Source organism: Panthera tigris, chromosome X, assembly GCF_018350195.1.
Source record: "Panthera tigris isolate Pti1 chromosome X, P.tigris_Pti1_mat1.1, whole genome shotgun sequence".
Classification (NCBI taxonomy): Eukaryota; Metazoa; Chordata; class Mammalia; order Carnivora; family Felidae; genus Panthera; species Panthera tigris.
Genome location: NC_056677.1, coordinates 96,449,486 through 96,471,492, shown reverse-complemented (window position 1 = coordinate 96,471,492; position 22,007 = coordinate 96,449,486). Strand labels below are relative to the sequence as shown.

General features: G+C 42.7%; 1 non-coding gene across 1 annotated transcript; it reads right to left on the bottom strand.

Moving 5' to 3' along the window:
- Positions 1 to 6,945: 6,945 nt before the first annotated feature.
- LOC122235554 lies at positions 6,946 to 7,052 on the bottom strand. Its single transcript, XR_006213609.1, has one exon. It is a non-coding gene; the product is annotated as a U6 spliceosomal RNA (small nuclear RNA).
- Positions 7,053 to 22,007: the final 14,955 nt, after the last annotated feature.

Genomic DNA, 22,007 nt, shown 5'->3' with positions numbered 1-22,007 from the left:
TTTCCAAGTGTGCGGGAGGTTGGTGTCCCTCACCCCTGCATCGATCAAGGGTCAACTGCGTGTATAACTGAATACGTTGTTGCTATTATTACTTTGAACAAACTGTTGTCTGTTAAATCAATTAAGAGTAAGAAAGATCAATACTTTTTATTTTACCTTCACTATTCCTTCTTCAATGCTGTTCCTTTCTTTATATAGATCTGACCTATATCATTTTCCCTCTCTCTGAAGAACTTCTAACATTTCTTGCAAAGCAGGTCTCCTGGCAAAAAATGCCCTCAATTTTTGTTCATCTGAGAAAATCTTCATTTCTCTTTTATTTAAAAAAATGTTTATTATGATTTGAAGGTTTACTTTAAATTCCAGTTAGTTAACATACAGTGTAATCTTAGTTTCAGGTGTACAGTATAGCGATTCAGAACTTCAGTACAACACCCGGTGCTCATCACCAAAGTGCACGAAGGAGAATTTCACAGAGTACAACATTTTTAGGTTGGTGGGTTTTTTTTCTCCCAACACTTAATATTTCAGTCACTCTCTTCTTGCTTTCATGGTTTATGAAAAGTTGGCCGTAACTCTTACCTTTGCCCCTCTATAGATAAGGTCCCCCCCCCCCGCCCTGGCCCCGCCTGCCTTTGGCTAATTTCAACATTTTTTCTTTTATCATTGATTTTCTGAAGTTTGAATACAATATATCTACGTGTAGTTTTGGGGCATTTACCCTGCTCAGTATTTTCTGAGCTTCCTTGGATCTGTGGTTTGGAATCTGACATTAATTTGGGAAAATGTTCAGTTAAAATTGTTTCAAATATTTCTCCTGTTCCTCTTTCTTTCTTTCTTTCTTTCTTTCTTTCTTTCTTTCTTTCTTCTGGTAGTCCCATTATACACGTTATTCCTTTCGTAGACGTCTCACAGTTCTTAGGTATTCACTGCTACATTTTTTCAGCCTTTTTTCCCCCTTTGCTTTTTTCTTTAAAAAAATTTTTTTTAATGTTTATTTATTTTTGAGAGACAGAGTTGACTGGGGGAGGGGCAGAGAGAGGGAGACACAGAATCCAAAGCAGGCTTCAGGCTCTGAGCTGTCACCACAGAGCCTGATGTGGGGCTTGAACCCGTGAACTGTGAGATCATAACCTGAGCCGAAGTGGGACATTTAACTGACTGAGCCACCCAGGCGCCCCTCCCCTTTGCTTTATTCAGTTTTAGAAGTTTCTATTGAGCTATCATGAAGAGCAGAGATTCTCTCCTCAGCTGTGTCCAATCTACTAATAAACCCATGAGGGGCGCCTTGGTGGCTCAGTCGGTTGAGCGTCTGACTTTGGCTCAAATCATGATCTCATGGTTCTCAAGTTTGTGCCCTGAATCTGGTTCACTACTGTCAGTGCAGAGACTGCTTCAGATTCCCTGTTTCCCTGTCTCTCTCTCTCCCACCGCCCTCAAAAATAAACATTAAAACAATTTTTTTTTGACCTAAATCCCAAAAGATGCCCTCCTCAATGCCCATCACCCACCCTCCCCTCCCTCCCACCCCCCATCAACCCTCAGATTGTTCTCAGTTTTTAAGAGTCTCTTATGCTTTGGCTCTCTCCCACTCTAACCTCTCTCTCTTTTTTTTTTTTTCCTTCCCCTCCCCCATGGGTTTCTGTTAAGTTTCTCAGGATCCACAGAAGAGTGAAACCATATGGTATCTGTCTTTCTCTGTATGGCTTATTTCACTTAGCATCACACTCTCCAGTTCCATCCACGTTGCTACAAAGGGCCATATTTTGTTCTTTCTCATTGCCACGTAGTACTCCATTGTGTATATAAACCACAATTTCTTTATCCATTCATCAGTTGATGGACACTTAGGCTCTTTCTACAATTTGGCTATTGTTGAGAGTGCTGCTATAAACATTGGGGTACACGTGCCCCTATGCATCAGTACTCCTGTATCCCTTGGGTAAATTCCTAGCAGTGCTACTGCTGGGTCATAGGGTAGGTCTATTTTTAATTTTTTGAGGACCCTCCACACTGTTTTCCAGAGCGGCTGCACCAGTTTGCATTCCCACCGACAGTGCAAGAGGGTTCCCGTTTCTCCACATCCTCTCCAGCATCTGTAGTCTCCTGATTTGTTCATTTTGGCCACTCTGACTGGCGTGAGGTGATATCTGAGTGTGGTTTTGATTTGTATTTCCCTGATGAGGAGTGACGTTGAGCATCTTTTCATGTGCCTGTTGGCCATCCGGATGTCTTCTTTAGAGAAGTGTCTATTCATGTTTTCTGCCCATTTCTTCGCTGGATTATTTGAAACAATTTCTTTAAAATAAAAACATAAACCCATGAAAGGCATCCTTTACTTCTGTTACAATGTTTTTGATCTCTGGCGTTATCTTTGATTCTTAGAATTTTCATCTCTATGCTTACATTATCTACCTGTTCTTGTATGTTGTCTACTTTTGCCATTAGGGCCCTCATCATAATCACAGTTGTCATCACTGCCTTAATCATAGTTGTTTTAATTTCCTGATCTGGGGTGCCTGGGTGGCTCAGTTAGTGAAGTGTCCAACTCTTGGTTTCCACCCTGGTCATAATCTCACAGTTCGTGAGTTTTAGCCCTGCATCTGGCTCTGCACTGGCAGCGTGGAGCCTGCTTGGGATTCTCTCTCTCCCTCTCTCTCTCTCTCTGCCCCTCCCACACTGTCTCTCTCTTTCAAAATAAATAAATAGACTTAAAAAAAAAGAAACTGCAGTTGAAAAATTCCTGATCTGTTCACTTCAGGATGCCTGCCATATCTGAGGCTGCTTCTCATGCTCACTCTGGCTTCAAACTGTGTTTTTTGGTTTTTTGCCATTTAGTATGCCTTGTGATTTTCTGCTGAAAGCTGGACATGGTGTAATGAGTAAAAGGATCTCTGGTAAATAGGCCTTTTGTGGTGTGGTGCTAAGGTGTGGGGGAAGTAGGGGAAGTGTTCTATAGAACTATGATTGGGTCTCAGGCTTTGAGTGAACCTATACCCATGAGCTGTGAACGTCCCAAGTGCTTCTGTTTTCTTTTTGTTTAAGTGGTACAGGATGTCTAGAATGGGCTAGAGTTGGGTTTTGCCCTTTCCCTGAGCTGTTTAGACTCTGATAAGACTCCAGTAGGTTAGGCTTTGGTAAGATAGTTTATTTTGAGAGCAGGCTTTCTTTTTCTTTTTTCTTTTTTAAATTTTTTTTTTTAAGTTTATTTTTTTATTTTGAGAGAGAGACAGAGAGAGTGAGCAGGGGAAGGGCAGAGAGAGAGACGGCCCTGTGCCGTCAGCGTGGAGCCCATTGTGGGCCTCGAACTCACAAACTGTGAGATCATGACCTAAGCTGAAACCAAGAGTGGGATGCTCAACTGGCTGAGCCACCCAGGTGCTCTGAGCAGGACTTCTTAAGTACAGAATGTTCTGGTGTGTTTCAAAGTGGTTACCTTTTCCCTCCTCGTGAGGGATTTCCCTCAGATATTCACTGTGAGAACGTTCTAGGGCTTCTGGAGATAAAACAAAAGAGTAGCGGCTCCCCTGTGACTGGAATTCCTGGAGTTTTCTTTTTTCTTTTTATTTATGTATGTATTTATTTAAAATATTTATTTATTTTTGGGAACCCCTGCTGTTTTAAATGCTTAGACTTGTCCACACTTGAGCCTCCAACAATTTGTCAGTTACAGTGCAGGTTTTCCTCCCCTCATACTGGTTCCCATGGAGATTTCTGCCTACGGGTTCCTGCTCCAGTAAGATGTGATTCTTAGTGCTCAGTTGTCAGTCTCTCCAATGTTGGGGCAGTGGTTTGCCCTGTGACCTCACTTCTCTGATGGATCTAAGAAGAGTTGTTGATTTTTCAGTGTTTTAGTTGTTAGAATGGAGTGATAACTTCTAAACTGCTCGTGTGCCTGACTGGAAGTTGAAAGCATCTCTACCCATTTTAAAATTGGGTAATTTGTTTTTTTTTATTATTGGTTGTAAGACTTATTCATATATTCTAACTATAAGTCCTAGTTTTGTTTGTTTGTTTGTTTGTTTGTTTTTAAGTAGGCTCCACACCCAACGTGGGCTTGAACTCATGACCCTGGGATCAAGAGTCACATGCTCTACCAACTGAGCTGGCCAGGTGCCCCAGTCCTAGTTTATTTTTGACTTTGCAGTTCTTTTAGTCCTTTAAGTTTGTTTATTTATTTCTGGGTGGCCATATTTATCAGTCTTTCATGTTACCTCTTTGTGCTCTGTGCCACGTTTAGAAAGACCTTTCCCACTCAAAATATATTCAGCCACATTTTCTTCTCATACTCATGATTTCACTTGTTTTACATTTTAATCTTGGCCAACCTTACTGAGTGAAGATAAAAATTATTCCAATACCAAAAATATCTTTAGGAAAAGTGGGTAGAATTGTTATAATTAGGCAGTAATTTTTCTGTTTTGTGTGTTTGGAACCAGGATGGCTTTGGCAAAATTGTGAAACTAGTGCGTGGCCTCGTCTCCTCCCACAAGATGCCCTTTGGTCCTGTCGCTCAATGCTCTTATGCTGTCACGTAGCTTTTCTTAAAAGCTCTGCATGATCCTGGGGTGCCTGGGTGGCTCAGTACATTAAGCGTCCAACTTTGGTTCAGGTCGTGATCTCATGGCTCATGGGTTTGAGCCCCACATCTGGCTCTGTGCTGGCAACTCAGAGCCTGGAGCCTGTTTCGGATTCTGTGTCTCCCTGTCTCTCTCCCCCTCCCCCACTCTCACTCTGTCTCTCTCAAAAACATAAACATTTAAGAAAAAAAAAAAAAGCTCTGCATGATCCTAAACTTGACCATGCTCTTTAGGAAGTCAAATCTGTGTCAAGTATTCATTCTCACCCATCTCCCTTCATGTTCAAAAGAAGCTAATTTCTGTTGATCACAGCCAGCATATTATTTCTCCAAGAGGTATTTGCCGTTTGCTCTCTAGAAATGCAATGACTTAAACTAAAGTAAGGGATCCCTAAAGAGTCCTGGAGGTTGGTTCCCAGGAAGAATTTTTTTGAACGTGAGGGACCTTTCTGGTGACCCTGAAAGTACTCCGTATCAAGTGATTACATCTTCTGCGGGATGGTCCTGTCTGGAAGATTTTGCTCCTGATGAAGGACTGATGTTGAAGCCCCTCTGGCCGGTGACTAATCTCTCATCCTTCCTTAATGAACTTTGAATGGTTTGTTCCATGGTTTGTTCCTTGCATAAAGACTGTTGATGAACGAGAGGGCTTCTATATTTTTAAAGGTATATCTTGTCATTCTTTAAAGTTTATTTATTTATTTCTTTTTTAAAGTTTTTTTTTTTAAGTTTATTCATTTTGAGAGAGAGGTGGGGGGAGGGGCAGGGAGAGAGAGAGAAGGAGAGAGAGAATCCCAGGCAGGTTCCGCCTTGTCAGCACAGAGCCTGACGTGGGGCTCGAACTCACAAATAGTGAGATCATGACCTGAGCCGAAATCAAGAGTCAGAGGCTTAACCGACTGAGCCACCCAGGTGCCCCCACTAACTTATTTGATTGATGAAAAATAAAGATCAAGTCATTAGTAAGCAACCTCCGATCTCACTCTATATCTCTGTCCATGCTGACATCACCTATTTTGATTTCATTTTATAAATCCCCAAATGAAAGTTAAAGGAATAAGAGTTCCTTTTCTACAATCATGGACACGGCAACATGAAAGAGAACGTTGCCTAACATGAGACGCAGATATAGGGTTTATCTACCGCTTGTTTCATTTGTTAGATCTGTTGGTTGACCTACAACTTTTAAGGTCTGAAAACAGTGTTGACAACCTCAGACCATACCACTGACCTCTTAGAGGCAGGATAAAATTGTGTGCAACTAATTTTGAAGAAACCTCACAAAACTGTTTAGGAACAGATACACTAGGGCTCAATATTCAGAGAGGTGTCTTCCCTTACCTTTAAGAATAAGGTTTAGGGGCACACGGATGGCTCAGTCGGTTAAGTGCCTGACTTCAGCTTAGGTCATGATCTCACAGTTCGTGAGTTTGACTCCCGTGTCAGTCTCTGCACTGACAGTATGAAGCCGGCTTGGGATTCTCTCTCTCTCTCTGCCCCTACTCCACTTGTGCGTGCACGCGCTCTCTCTTTCAAAAATCAATAAACTAAAAAAAAGAAAAAAAAAAGAATAAGGCTTAAAATAGTAATAGAGGAGCTTGGGTAGTACAGTTGGTTGTGTCTGACTTGATTTCATCTCAGGTCATGATCCCAGGGTCATGAGATCAAGCCCCATGTCGGTGTGGAGCCTGCTTCAGATTCTCTCTCTTCCTCTGCCCCTCCACCCCACTTGCATGTACATTCTCTCTCTCTCTAAAATAAAAAATCATAAGGGGCACCTGGGTGGCTCAGTCAGTTAAGCATCTGACTTCGGCTCAGGTCATGCCCTTGCTGTTCATGGGTTTGAGCCCTGCATCGGGCTCTGTGCTGACAGCACGGAGCCTGGAGCCTGCTTCAGATTCTGTGTTTCCCCCTCTCTCTTCCCTTCCCTGCTCACGCTCTGTCTCTCTGTCTCTGTCTCTGTCTCTCTCTCTCTCTCACAAATAATCAAACATTAAAAAATTTTAAAAAGAAAAGGGGGCACTTGGGTGGCTCAGTTGGTTAAGCATCCGACTCTTGATCTCCGCTCAGGTCACAGTCTCACGGTTTGTGAGTTCAGGTACCACCTTGGGCTCTGTGCAATGATGGTGCAGAGCCTGCCTAGGATTCTCCCTCTCTCCCCCTCTCTGCCCCTTTCCCCCTCGCACTCTCTTTCCCTCTCTCAAAATAAATAAATATATAAACTTTAAAAAAATCATAGGTCTTGCTTTGGATTTTGATTTACTCTTGAATTTCTAATAGTTCAAATGATATTTTGATTATCTAAGGCTTAAATAGTAAAAATGCTTCATTTTCATAACTTTTTATTTTATTTTCTTTTTTATTTAAAAAATGTAGAATGCTTCATGAATTTGCATGTCATCCTTGCACCGGGGCCATGTTAATCTTCTCTGCATCATTCCAGTTTTAGTCTATGTGCTGCCAAAGTGAGCACCATAACTCTTTATTTTATTTTATTTTATTTTATTTTATTTTATTTTATTTTATTTTATTGTTTTAAACTGGAGGTCTTTTCTTAAATAATTTTTTTAATGTTTATTTATTTTTGAGGTGGGGGGGGAGGAACAGAGAGAAAAGGAGACACAGAATCCGAAGCAGACTACGGGCTCTGAGCCATCAGCACAGAGCCCAATGCAGGGCTGGAACTCACGAACCATGAGATCATGACTTGAGCCGAAGTTGGATGCTTAACCAACTGAGCCACCCAGGCACCCCATAACTCTTTATTTTAAATGGCATTTGATTATGACCCTGTCTTCTTGGATTGGCCATAGCATTGCTCTGTTTTGCAGTATAGTGATCAAAGAAAATGTGCTACCTTATCTTATTTCTTGGAATTTAAATTTAAATTCTTTCTATTCATAGCCAGATGGTGTTATTAAACTGAATCTCATACGAATTTATTGTGAATAATGTAAAATATCTTTGAGACTTTTAGATACTATGTGTGGTATATACATTGCAGCTGAGGTAAAAAAATATGTTCCAACACCTTTATTAAATTGTGTCTCACAAGTACAAGATATTTTGTTTTAGTGAATTACGGATATTTCTTTCTTTTTTTTTTAAATTTTTTTTTAACATTTATTTTTGAGACAGAGAGAGACACAGCATGAACGGGGGAGGGGCAGAGAGAGAGGGAGACACAGGATCGGAAGCAGGCTCCAGGCTCTGAGCCATCGGCCCAGAGCCCGATACGGGGCTCGAACTCACGGAGCGTGAGATCGTGACCTGAGCTGAAGTCGGACGCTTAACCGACTGAGCCACCCAGGCGCCCCATGGATATTTCTTTCTTAATTGTAATTATCTTCTTAGTCATATTAGTTTATCAAACCAGTTTCCTAGTAACTATTAAAATAAAAGTTTATAATCCTTTCTTTCTTTCTATCCCCACATTTTATATTTTGATTACAGTAGCCATGGATCCTTGGTGCTAGGATTCAAATGAGAAGTCATTTGGATATAGGAACAAATAAGTAAAATGTCTTTCCTTATATGAGTAAATAAGGCTGTAGTTGATTGACCAAATGTGATTATAAACATTTTCATCATAGCTTTTGTCATATCTAGAGGTGTAACTCCTATTTCAGGGCTATAACCATGAAAGCTGTATGAGCCTTTAGAGAATTTTTTTTTTTTTTTAAATCTTGTAATTCAATTCTAAAATGTGAGCCTAATGAAGGACAATTTGCAAAGTAAGGCATGGACAATTTAGGAGACATTCTTCCCGTATTGGCAATGCCCTAGTAAATAGCCTGAACTTGTAGCGCTCAATGTGAAGGGGACGCTTTAGATATTTATGCTGAAGTGGCAAAGGACCTCTTGTTAAAAATTTAAAACAGCAAGAGTGACCTGTAGTGATGTCAATCATTATTGGTCATTGTGATGTTCTGAACTTATTCCAAATATAGCCATCTGTCCTCCAGTGCTGGCTGAGGCTCCTCATTTAGATTCTGTTGGACAAGGGATTACGAGTGAAGAGAGGAGGCAGGTGTGGTTGCCTTGGCTGTGCTGATTACCTCATTTCTGGATTCCTGAAATAGCTTTCTTTTTTTTTTTTTAATTTTTGTTTTCAATGTTTATTTATTTTTGAGAGAGAGAGAGAGACAGCGCGCGAGCAGGGGAGGGGCAGAGTGAGAGGGAGACACAGAATCCGAAGCAGGCTCCGGGCTCCAAGCTGTCAGCATGGAGCCTGACACGGGGCTTGAACTCTGAATCAGTGAGATCATGACCTGAACCAAAGTCAGACACCTAACTGACTGAGCCAGCCAGGCTCCCCTGAAATAGCTTTCTTTTTCTTTTTCTTTTATTTAAAAAAACTTTTTTTAATGTTTATTTATTTTTGAGAGAGAGACAGAGGGCGAGTTGGGGGGCGGGGCAGAGAGAGAGAGGGAGACACAGAATCCAAAACAGGCTCCAGCTGCCAGCACAGAGGAGTCCATGAGTTTTGTGTGTGAAAAATTCTTGTTCCCAGTACCCAAACCCTTCCCTGGTAGAGGAATTTCAAGGACAGCTCAAATGGAAGAGTCCAGGAATAAATACCAAGTTCTGGGGTGTGGCTGAGCCAGAGAGATCAGAGCAAGCATCTGGAACACCTTAATGAGGAGAGCAGGCATTGTCTGCAGATAGATTTTATGGGCAAGATTAGGGTAGAGGCGGTTGGGGAATATAATGAGTTCAGGCTTTAATATGTCGAGTGTGAGGTGCCTGTTTGAAGTACCCATCAAGCAGCTGGGCTGTCTTGCTTTGGTGGATATATCCAGCTGCTTGGTGGGCGTTTCCAAGATGAGTGTGCAGGGAGAGGTCCGGCTGGAGATACGAATTTGGAAGTCATCAGCACATAGCGATACTTGAAATCCAGGGAATGATGATAGCCTCTCGGGAGGGTAAGAGGAGGGTGTAGGGCAAGAGGAGAAAGAGGCTGAGGAAAGTATTCTCGGGAACACCAACTCTTGAGGACTGGACAGAGGCTGAGAGGAAAGAGGCCAGCCAAAGAATGAGGAGAAGTGACAAATAATGGTGGCATGATAACTGAACCAAGAATTTCAGTAAGGCTGGAGGGGTCAACAAGACCAAGTGTTGCAGAGAAACCAAGGTAGATAGAGCCAGAATTATGTCTATTGGATATGGTCAAATGGATATGGTCGTTGGTGACCTCAGCAAAGGTGTTTTCGGTGCAGTGATGAGATGCATTCATGTGGTCCTGAGGGGAGAAAGTAGAGATAGTAACTCTGGATTATTCATTTAAGATATGTTGCTGAGAGAGAAAGAGAAAAGGAAGTAGCCAGAAGCCTGTGCGAAGTAAGGGAAGGATATTTTAAGGAAAGTCCTAAGCAGGTATAAAGGTAGAGGGGAAGGGATCAGGACAGTGGGAGAAGTTGAAGGTAAAAGGTTCCGGAGGTTGGAGGGATCAAGATTGAGAGCACAGGTGGGGGTGGGGAGGGTGGGGGAGGTGAAAGAAAGAGTGAATTGCACTTACAGGAAAGTGCAGAGTAAAAAGAAATTGAGGGAATTCATATGTTCTGTCAGCCACCTCTTACTCACCTCACCAGTTCTCTGAGGGGGCTCTGATGGACTTACACCAGTACAATCTGCCAGTTTCTCACCACATGCCCTGGGGCCTTCCTGTGGGTGTTGAGATTCCATGCACAGTGGAGAGGAGTTAACCCAGCCCAGTGGTGCAAAGCTTTGGTCAATAAAAGATGAGAGCTAGCTGTTAAATTCTCTTTCCATCCTTCATGTTGACTAATCAGAGATGCAAGTCTTGTATTTATGATCTCTCAAAAAATGGCTCCATGAGGTCAAGCGTGATACCAGTGCACCTTCATATGGACTCTCTCTTTCCTTCGTTTTCCCCTTTCCCTCCCTGTTGCTTTTCTGGGATTGGATTCTCTAATAATGCATTAGGTTGAACCGGATGGTTTCTGTATGTCAAAACAGTTGAATCTCAGCACTTACATATGGTTCAACCCAATAGCACATCAACCATTGCTCTGCTTTCTGGAGAACTCCAGCTAAGAAACACTTAATGGGCTTAGTGAAGGAGGTATAGTCACCTACTGAATGTGAGCTTGTATTAATAGCTATCATTTATTGCGCACCTGCTGCTGGTGGTGTTGTTTTACATATGTAATCTTAACATATAAAGTAGGAATTATTTTTGTTTTACTCATGAAAAAAACTGACGTGAAAGGAAGTTAGGTCACCTGCTCAAGACCATACATCTAGTAAGTGGAACCAGATTTCAGACCCAACTTTGTTTTTTAAGCCTGAGATCTCTTTATAGGACTACGTTGTCTTGCCTAAGGTAAATGTGATAGGGGAGTTGAACAGAAGCCATTGAGAGAGATAGCCTAGAGGTAGTGAGGGCCCAGGTACGATTTAAAAATCATGATTTTATGGGACTCAGGTTCATACAGTGGTACAGTATTCACCCACTGTGTTCGGCCACTTGGCTACAGGATCAGGGAAATCTGGCGATTCAGTTGATTCAGGAGTGGGGTATGGTGTCGACAAAGAACAGCAGAAAGAAGGGAGCACGAGGAGACTGAGGATGCAGCCGGAAAGAATAGTGATTGACCATGGTGTGTCCAGACTGGGGAGGGGGGAAGTGAGGCCAGACGGAGGCCAACTAACTGGGAGGAAAGGCAGGGGGTCTCAGGTCAAAGAGCAGATTTACTGGGGAGTAAGGACTTGGAAAGTCTGTAGGATAGGAGTTGCGGTCAGCCTGGGGTATTGGTTTGAGGATATCAAAAGTGTAATAGTTCCCAAAGGAGTAGGTTGTTGAAACGGAGTGGAGGTGAAAGTCACTGGAATTGAGGAAGTCAAGGCACTGTGAGGGCCATGGTGTTACACTGATCATCCTTGTGGATTTAGAAACCATCCAGGATGATGTTGGGACTAGAGATGGCCTGTGAACCGGATGCCAGGATCCTTAATAAACATGGCTGAACTGAGAATTGAGTACATGACAGGAACAAGGGAGAGGTTAAGATGGGGTATATAGTTAGTGTGATTTTCTTTTCTTTCTTTCTTTCTTTCTTTCTTTCTTTCTTTCTTTCTTTCGTATTTATTTATTTTGAGAGAGGGAGAAAAAGAGTGAGCAGGGGAGGGGCAGAGAATGGGGGAGAGAGAGAGAGAATCCCAAGAGGACTCTGTGCTGTCAGCACAGAGCCCTAGGTGGGGCTTATCCCTGGAGCTGTGAGATCATGGCCTGAGCTGAAATCAAAAGTCGGACTCTTAACTGGCTGAGCCATCCAGGCACCCCTAGTTAGTGTGATTTCCAGGTAGGAAGGGGTTTGCTTTGTTTTGCAGCAGCTGGAAAGATTAATAGTTTAGACTACAGGTCAGCAACCTTCCCTTGGGTCAGATCTGGTCTTGCGGCCCATTTTTGTAAAGAAAGTTTTATTGGAACCCAGCCATGCCCATTTGTTTGCCTATTGTCTATGGCTGCTTTCAAGCTACAACAGTAGAGTCAGGTAGTTGGTTCAGAGCCACTATGTCCCACAACTCCTAAAATACTTACTGTCGGGTGCGTCAAGTAAACATTTGTCAACTCCTGGTTTAGAAAATGCAGTGTGTGTGAGGGCAGGTGGGGGGAGTAAGGAGAATGGTCACAGCTCTCCCTAACCCTCATTCTGGCCCGGTATACAAACTCTAGAAAAAAGAGTTGCCTCAGGATGACCCTATGGGACACGGTGTCATAGAACAGAGAGCCTGCCTTCAACTGGCAACAGGATGTGGAGTGATTATTCGAGGAAGAAGTGGCGGGCATGGGAGCAGACTTTGTTGCTCATGGAATAAGAGGCCCAGACCGGGCAGTGGAAATGGGAGAGAGAAAAGTGGCAAGAAATGGATAAAGAGGGAGGAAGTGTGGAACGGCCTTGAGAAAATTGTTGGATTGTTGACGCCCAGCCAGAATTTGCAGTTTGGGTGGTGCCCAAGGATCATAGGCATAAAAAGGCCGGAAGGAATTTAGCCAGGGTTCTCATTTGGGTCAGGTTGAGCGACTTCCAGCTCGCCTCTAGCTTATTCCAAAGGCAAGATGCCCATGGCGGGGTGGTTTCCAGGGCAGCCCTAGACGTCTCTCATTTCCTTGTTTTGGCAGTCTAAGAAAAATGTCACTGGTAATTTTCGAATATAGAATATGATCCTGTTTTCCCCGTATTGAAATATTCATGGGGTTTACTTTCTGTCAATGGAGTTCCAAAGATGATAAATGTACTTTTTTTTTTTTTTTTTTTTTTGTCACCTAGCTAGAGAATGTGCATGCTGGTAGCTCCCTTTTGAAGCTAGTACATTATTTGAAAAATATATCTGGAAGGCATCCCTGGGTCAGAGTCAGCTTCTTCTTTCTTTTCTATTTTGAATAATATTCAGAACCATAAATTCCATCAGGCCAGGGACCATGTTTGGCTTTTTCATTGTGGTATGCCCGGAACCTAGGAGTTGTTAAAAGCTCAATAAATTTTTGTTGGATGAATGAATAAGAAACGGTTTTTCTCTTAATGGATTGTGACTTTGGTAATAACGTTGAAAGCACTGGAAAGTGCCGTTTCAGATTTTCCATGAAAACCAGTGCTTGCTGCCCACTTCATGTGTTTGCAATGAGGTCGCTCTGGAAAGACATGCAAGAAACCAATGAATGTTGCAGGTGTGGGACATAGAAGTGGGGAGGGGAATGTGACAACTTGGAGAGGGGTGGGAGATGTAAATGTATTAAATACAGAAACGGGGCGCCTGGGTGGCTCCATCGGTTGAGCGTCTGACTCCTGATTTCCACTCGGGTCACGATCCCAGGGTCGTGGTATGGAGCCCCATGTCCACGGGCCCCACGCTCAGCGTGGAGCCAGCTTAAGATTCTCTCTCTCTTTCCCTTTGCCCCTCTCCCACTCGCGCGTGCTCTCTCTCACTCTCTCTCACTCTCAAATTAAAAAAAAAATACTGAAACATTAGCAACTACTTTTGAAGTTGCCAGAGAAGTTCACAGGCACTCGAGGAAAGCATCTCTCTCACCTGGTAGATGACAGGGCCTGTACCTTGCAGGTTGCCACAGTCCCCACCATTTCCTAATGTCTGCCTCATATAGAGGCCTCACCTAAAGGGGACAGTCACTCTTAGCTCCAGTCAGTTGTTGCCACACCTGAATGTGGGCCCAAGGTGGCCAGATTCCCTCATTTTCCGAGAGGACTGGAAAAGCCAGACTTTTATGTAAAATCTTCCAGATTTGAAAAGTTGGCAAGGAATTCACTTTTTCTGGAAAGTGAAAACTGCAGTCTATACACAACCTCTGATCCAGAGGAATCCAGAATCTGTGCCTCCTCAAGAAATCTTCTGGAAACTTTTTCTTTTGTTTTTTTCTTTTAAGATTTTATTTTTAAGTCATCTCGACACCCATTGTGGGGCTTGAACTCACAATGCCAAGATCAAGAGTTGCATGCCCCACTGACTGAGGCAGCCAGGCACTCCCTGGAAACTTTTTCTTTACTGAGTGGTAGAGTTTGTGGCACTCTTAAGAACCTCTAGGGCTACTATTTTTTGTGCTGTTTGAAACCAGAGATGCCAAGGGACAATAACAAATGCTGGAGAGAGGATCTCATGTGTGGTTGCTCAAGGCATGCACTGCACAAGTGCTCCCGACCAGATAAGAGAGAGGAAGGTTGAAATATAATCCACTGATGGAGACCTTCCTGATGGATGGATCAAGCTGGTAATATCAGAGCCCCTAAAATTCAACATCACTGAAAGAGATAACCAGATGTGATGTGCTACCTGATGAAGCCACAGGAAATACCCAGCACTGTCAAAGAGTTATTCTTGCAAAAACCAAACCAAACCACTAAAACCGAATCCGATTGATCCTCTAGATCAGGGATCATCAGACTATGGTCTCCCAGTGATATCCAGCCCTTGACCTGAATTTGTAAACAAAGTTTCATTGAGACCCAGCCACACCCTTTTGTTCACCTGTTGTCAATGGCTGCTTTTTTTTTTTTTGATTTTTATTTATTTATTTATTTTTATTTTATTTTATTTATTTATTTTTTTTTTTGAGGGAGAGAGAAAGAGGGAGGGGCAGAGAGAGAGGGAGACAGAGGATCTGAAGCGGGCTCTGTGCTGACAGCAGAGAGCCTGATGAAGGGCTCCAACTTACCAATGCTGAGGTCGCGACCTGAGAGGAAGTCAGACTCTTAAAGGACTGAGCCACCCAGACACCCCTATCAATGGCAGGGTTAAAACCATATGAACTGCGAAGCGTTGAATATTTATTATCTGGATCTTTAGAGAAAAATTTCACCCACTCCTGGGCCAAATCTAGGTGCCCGTTCACAGGAAATAGGGAGGACAGAGAAGCATGCTAAACCAACACCATGGGGGATGCGGTCAGTGCAACCCAAAGTGTGGAATGGCCGCCAGGACAATGGGTCCAGTTCCCTCCATCAGTAAGTGGCAACAAAGCAAAAAGAAGGAGACAGAACCGTTATAGATTCCAAAACTTACAAGATGTATCTGCCAGCCAGGGAAATGGGGTGGATATTTGATGAGATTAAAGAATTAGTCATTTTTGGTAGATGTGAAAATGGCGTTGTGCTAAATGCAATGGTATTTGGGGTTGGATCTTGGAGGAGCAAATAGGATATTAATGGAAAAACTGATGAAATCCATATAAAATGTGTGGTTTAATTAATAGTAATGTACCATAGCACTGAATCACACTAATGTAAGATGGTAACATTAGTGGAAACTGGGTGAAGGGCATACAGGAACTCCCTATTATCTTTGCAGCTTTTTTCTGTAAATCTAAAATTATTCCAAAATAAGGAGTTTATTTTAAAACAAAAAACTAGTGCTTACTCAAATCGAAAACAAACACCAAGCTTACAGATTTTACCAAATTAAAAAAATAGCACAGAAGACCAACTTTTTCTTAGAAATAAATGCTTTAGGGGTGCCTGGGTGGCTCAGTTGGTTGAGTGTCCAACTCTTGATTTTGGCTTAGGTCATGATCCCAGGGTTGTGGGATTGAGCCCCACATCGGGCTCCTCAGTGATCATGGAGCCTGCTTAAGATTCTCTCTCTCTCCCTTGGCCCCTCTCCCCTTCTCTTGCACTCTATCTCTCTCTAAAAATAAAAAAAAGAAAGAAAGAAATGCTTTAGGAAAAATTCTGATTTGAATCGAATTAACACTGCTGGAGTTTTAGAAATGTGTAATTTTCTTTCTTTACTTTTTTTTTAATTTTTAAAAAATGTTTATTTTTTGGGGGGAGAGAGAGACAGAGCACGAGCAGGGGAGGTGCAGAGAGAGAGGGAGACACAGAATCCAAAGCAGGCTTCATCCAGGCCGTCAGCACAGAGCCCGATGCGGGGCTCGAACTCACAGACCATGAGATCATGACCTGAGCCAAAGTTGGATGCTGAACCCACTGAGTCACCCAGGCACCATCCCCCCTTTTATAAAGTAGGCCCCATGCGCATTGTGGAGCTTGAACTCACGACCCTGAGATTAAGAGTTGCACACTCTACCAACTGATCCAGCCAGGCACCCCAGACATGTGTAATTTTCAACAGGGTTTTATTTATTTACGTACATTTATTATTTTTTAATTTTTTATTTAGAGTTTAGCTCATTAACATGCAGTGCAATATGGGTTTCAGGAGTAGAATTCAGTGATTCATCACTTATATACAACACCCAGTGCTCATCACAGGTGCCCTCCTTAGTACCCATCACTCATCTAGCCCGTCCCCCACCCTCAACATGGTTTTATTTTATTTTATTTTATTTTATTTTATTTTATTTTATTTTTTGTATTTTTTTGTAAGTTATGAAGTTTTCTTTTCTTTTTTTTTAAAATATAATTTATTGTCAAGTTGGCTAACATACAGTGTATACAGTGTGCTCTTGGCTTTGGGAGTAGATTCCCATGATTCATCACTTACATACAACACCCAGTGCTATTCCCAACAAGTGCCCTCCTCAATGCCCATCACCCATTTTAGCATGGTTTTAAATGAATGATGTTTGAGGGGTCTGAGATGGGGAGTAGGACAAGGTACAAGATAAATGGTGAAGGGACACAAAAGCTAGCCTCTCAGTGTCTTTGGACTGCTATTATAGAAATACCAAAGACTGGGTGACTCAACCAACAAACATTTATTTCTCAGAGTTCTGGAGGCAGAAAAGTCTAAGATCAAGGTGCAAGCAGATTCAGTGTCTGGTGAGAGCCGGCTTCCTAGTTTGTAGAAGGCCAACTTCCGGCTGTGTCCTCATATGGAGGTGTAGGGGCGAGGGCGCTCTCGGGCATTTTATAGGGGCACTAATCCCTTTCGTAAGGGCTCCACCCTAAGCATCTTCCAAAGGCCCACCTCCTAATACCATCGTATAGTAGATTAGGCTTCAACATATGAATTTTGGAGGGACACAAACATTCAGTCTATAGCACTCTGCGACAATACTTTATACTCAAAATCACAAACCGAGTCCTTGGCAGGGTAGAGAAAGAACATGGGAGGTAAGGCCAAAGAATTCTAAATCTCTGATGACCGTTGGAGGAATAGAAAATGAACCACGGGTCTTGTCCTACCTTTGCCAATTTCGGCAAAGAATGTGGACAAGACCATGGCTTCAAGTTGTTTATTTTGAGAGAGGTTGTATCAAATTTGAGCTATAGAGAGGGGCAGTATGGCATAGTGGTTTAGAGTCTGGGCTAGTGAGCTTCAAGTTCTTGGCTTTTAATAGCACTTATTAACCATATGGCCTTGACCAATTTACGTGACTTCTCTGGCCTTTAGTTTCTTCATCCATAAAATAGAGTTAATAATAGTGCCTACCTTATAGGGTTGTGTGAATATTAAATGAGTGTGTATATATATATATATATATAGCACATAACCTGGTACACAATAAGTACTCAGTAATCATTAACTATCATTATTATTAATATCATTATTATTTGGTATCAAGTAAAAAAGGCTCCAGTGTTTTACTGATTTAGGTGTAGCTTCTTACCTAGTACTCACCTCAGTGACCAAGTGAAAGGTTTTGTTTAACCTTAACTCAATCTCAGCCATTTTGGCACTTTGAGCATATTGTGGCAGAGGATTTACTGTTTGTTGGAAGATGTAGTGTGCATTTTTTGATTCCTTTCCCCTATGACTTTCTAGGAGAATTCTAAAAATCTTGTAGGTAGAGTGAGAGAGAGGACAGAAAATTGGGTTCAGAGAGCTTAGTGGCGTTTTCTTTGGTGTACTTCAAAACATTACCATAAGGTGGAGCTCTTCCCTTACTCTGGAATCACAGGAGCTTTCAAATTCAACTTTTTAAGACTTGAGTCCAGGGAGGGATAATAATGATAGCCACTTAAGTTGATTATGGTCTTGCTACACTAAAAGTAGTCGTGTTATTTAAAAGAATGAAGTTGTAAAAGTTTGAACTTGAAATATTTTGTGATAGACAAATACTTGCTTCTAGAAAAATCAAAACATCTATTGAAGATTTTAGGTTCAAATCAGAAACATGAGAAATTCTTTTAAAAGATCGGGCAATCTAAAATGAATTGTATAACATAAATCACTTTACATGTGACTATCTCATGTGTTTGTGTGTTTGTGTATATGAATGTGTATGCATACATCTCAGTCTCCCGAAGACTGTTAAAGGGTCTCAAATTGGGCACCTGGGTGGCTCAGTCGTTAAGCGTCTGACTTCGGCTCAGGTCATGATCTCATGGTTGGTGAGTTCAAGTCCTACACTGGGTGAACTTGAGCCCGGCTTCTCTCTCTCTCTGTCCCTCATTCACTTGTGCCCTCTCTGTTTCTCTCTCTCTCTCTCTCTCTCTCAAAAAAAAAAAAGGGTCTCAACTGATGTTGAATGTGTTTGCTTTTGGGAGGATTGAGGTAATTCAGGTCAGTTGTCTGCAGTCATGGGCTTACATAGTGCAGGTGTCCACCCCAGGTGTGCAACATGATTTTAGACCTTAAATGTTGGTCTCAGCATGGCCTCACCTATATAGCTTGTGGCAAGCACACAATGAGAGAGAGCTTTCCAAATATTCTCACTCAGTCCATGACCAAAGTTCTGGATCCTTTCATTTTGTATCTAAAGGACCAAATCTAATGGTGGGGGGGGGGGCTGGGGGGGTGGGGGGGCGGGAGTATCAGAGACTGGTACAACTTGGATGGGTGGGGTTCCTCGGGGCTTGATCAGGAAATCCTCAGCTGAGTCAGAACAGGGCATCGTCATCATCTGGGTGGGCAGATCATGGATAATTTGTTTCCTCTTTATACGTTCTCTATTGGCTGATCTTTTTCAAAACATTTTTTACAATGAGTATATGGTATTTTTATAATCAAAACAAAAGAACCCAATTTCAGTTTTGGAAGAACCAACAAACAAGCCAAGTCAAAACCTGGATGAGGCCATCCAAACCTCTGGTCTCGGAGGTGAGCCTAAAGTATCACCAAAACTGAAGGGGGCTAAATACGAATGTTGACATTGGGGTGTGGAGCCAAGAGTCCAGGTTCTGGGCGTTGTGAGCAAACATCAATTGATTTGAGAACAACAGGGATGGTGGTGGTGGGTAGTCCTGACTAAGCGCTTAGAGGGGCGGGAACCCGGCCCTTCAAGGTGAGTAAGGCCACGTCTTCGTAGGGTCAGCCATGTGCCCGACAGGTTCTGTGGTGTGCTTGAGGCAGAAGGCAAGCTCCCTGACTCTTGGTCCATACCCCTGAGTTGTGGGTGGGAGGCAAGTACTCAAGTTCCTGGCCCGGAGTTGTCGGGGTGGGTCAGAGCTGGGGAGTGGCAGGCCCCTCCCTTCTTCGGGAACACTAGGCCGCTCCCAGCAGGTGAACTCTAGGGTTATAGGTTTATCGGCAGTGTTCCTGCGTTCTCCATATTCTGGAATGCTTCGTAGTACTCCCGAGGGGATCTCTGGTTGATGAGGAATCGCTTTGGTTAAAGGAGGACCTGAGAATATTCATCTGGTCCTGTCCCCTCCTCCCCATCCCAGGCCAGTTGTGAGTCCTGGTGCCTCTGAATAGCTATGGTTGTAGGAGAAAAACCCCAGTGGGGGGAGCCACTGGGTGTGGAGAAGCAGAGTCATGCAGGCACACACCTAGTCATTCTAGCAACTTTGCTGAGGCTTTCGTTTTTTTCTGCCTTAAGTAAAACTACTCGGTCCCGTTACTGCATTTTTCCTCACAGTGCTTTAGTCCCAGGAGTGAGAAGAATTGGGCCTCTTCCATATTCCCCAGGTGCCTGATGGAAAGCACTGGAAAGCTGCCTAACCTGTGGAGTTTCCCTTTCGTGTGTGTGTGTGTGTGTGTGTGTGTGTGTGTGTGTGTGTGTGAGAGAGAGAGAGAGACAGAGAGACAGAGAGACAGAGAGAGAGATACAGAGACAGAGACAGAGATAGAGACAGAGACAAAGGAGCCAGCAGAATTGGTATTGGACCAAAAACCCAAAGTTCACAAAATTATTCTAAATGGGGCACTATGATTTATGGGATTAGAGGCAGCTATCAAAGCTGGAGCAGAAATCTAGGAGTTTAAAGTTAAGTAAACAAGAAATTGCTGCAAAAACAATCTAGAGGACAGATACCAACTAATACTTTTAAAATCCATCTTCGGTGGTAAGCAGGCTTTGCTCAGCATAAACTTGTTTGTTTTGTTTTGTTTTACTTATTTGAATCTTTAGGGTTGGGTTGTGTTAGCCAATTATTTCGCTTGTTTGTTTCCCTGACCCTGCTAACATTTGATAAGAAATAAAGCCTCATCAGATAAAAGAGTTGACAATGATGGGAGGTCCATCATTTGGCCTTTCTTACCCTTGGAAAGTGCCTCTGTATATCCCGTCAGAAAAGAAAGATGCTAGGGCTCTAGCTTATTTTTCTGTTTAGATGAGAAATGTCACGTCTTTGTGTAATTGGCTTTATTTTGAAACACAGATTTTTTTTTTTTTCAGGCCAAGTTTGTTTCTCTGACCCAGTTTTTCCCTCTATTTTGTCACTTGGCTTATTTAAAATATGAAACTGGGAACAAGGCACTTGGGGCCTCATGATGACTGTGTCAGTGATTTGGTATGTGATCTTGGCCAGTGTGCTTAACAGATGAGACACAGAAAGGTTAAATGGGGTTCGAAGGACTGTAAATACGGACCTGCCTCATTAAGATATTGTTTAGGTCCAGCACGTCTTTTTTACCCAAAAGCAAAGGAAAGCCAAAAGCAAAACTCAAAACCACCCCCCCCCCCCACTTTTGTACTCCCTGTCCCTTTCTTGCTTTATATTTCCCTCTGTTCCCATATCTGCTGATTGACTCCAGAGTAGGGAAGGTTTCTCTGCAAGATGTCTCATCCCTCTTGCTCTGGGTTCTGGAACAGTCCGGCAGCATTTTTGGATACATTGGGGTGCTTGGTCTTTGCAAATGGGGACTTCTGTTTGGGGACACATAAAAATTTGTTTTCGGTCTTCTTACTTGGCCCGTGTAGGTCTATACTGGGTATGATGAGGGGTCTAAGCCTAATCTCAGGCCTATTTAGGGTTAATAGAAGGGAAGGCTGGGAAAAAAAGATGCTTGTTGCTAGAAAGCCCAGAGGAGGACTTGGTGGTTGAAGCCATCTGAGACCATAAGCATCAGTTTGTCCTGACCTTGTTAATAAAGTGAATATGACATTTTTGTCTCCTGTGTAACTCCTGTGCCTATCATGTATATTAGATCAAAAACGACGAGAAGCAGTAATGTATTTGAATCCTTTGGAAATACAATTGGAAGGCATAATCCTAATAAAACATGGTGACTGTATTATAAGTGCGTTTGGAGGTCTGGTGGTATAGATTGTGATTCTGGCTATTGCAGCCCGTAATAGCCAGGACGCCAAATGGCTCTTTTCTGGTCATAATCTACATGCGTAGCTATGATCAAATCTGTTAGTGGGACTAGAGCTGTAGCGTCTTCTGAGTTGCTTCAAATGGGAAGACTATTTTCAAACTCTTTAAAATGCATAAATCCCCTCTGGGCCATATTGGGATTGAGTTCAGTTGCAGAGAAAAACTCTTCTTCCAATCACCGAGGCTAGAAAACTTGTCAGCCATGACAGCTCCTCCTTCCCCTGGCTTTCCCTCTCGATCTTCTAGAGTTTCCCTTCTTTGTAGACACTGCCGGTTACCTCCCGTTGTCCATTTTTCTTTTTCTTTGTTTTGTCTTGTTTTAAATAAGAGGAGCTGAATTTTTAGTGGGGTACATTGTCACTTAACCGGAAGGCACTATTTCTCTGTTTTCCTTGCAAGTGTCTACGTGACTAGGTCCCGGTTAATTGGATAAAGGTGGGCGTGCTATGTGATACTTTCAAGAAGTCTCCCTAAAAAGGTAGAGATCACACGTTTCTTCTCTT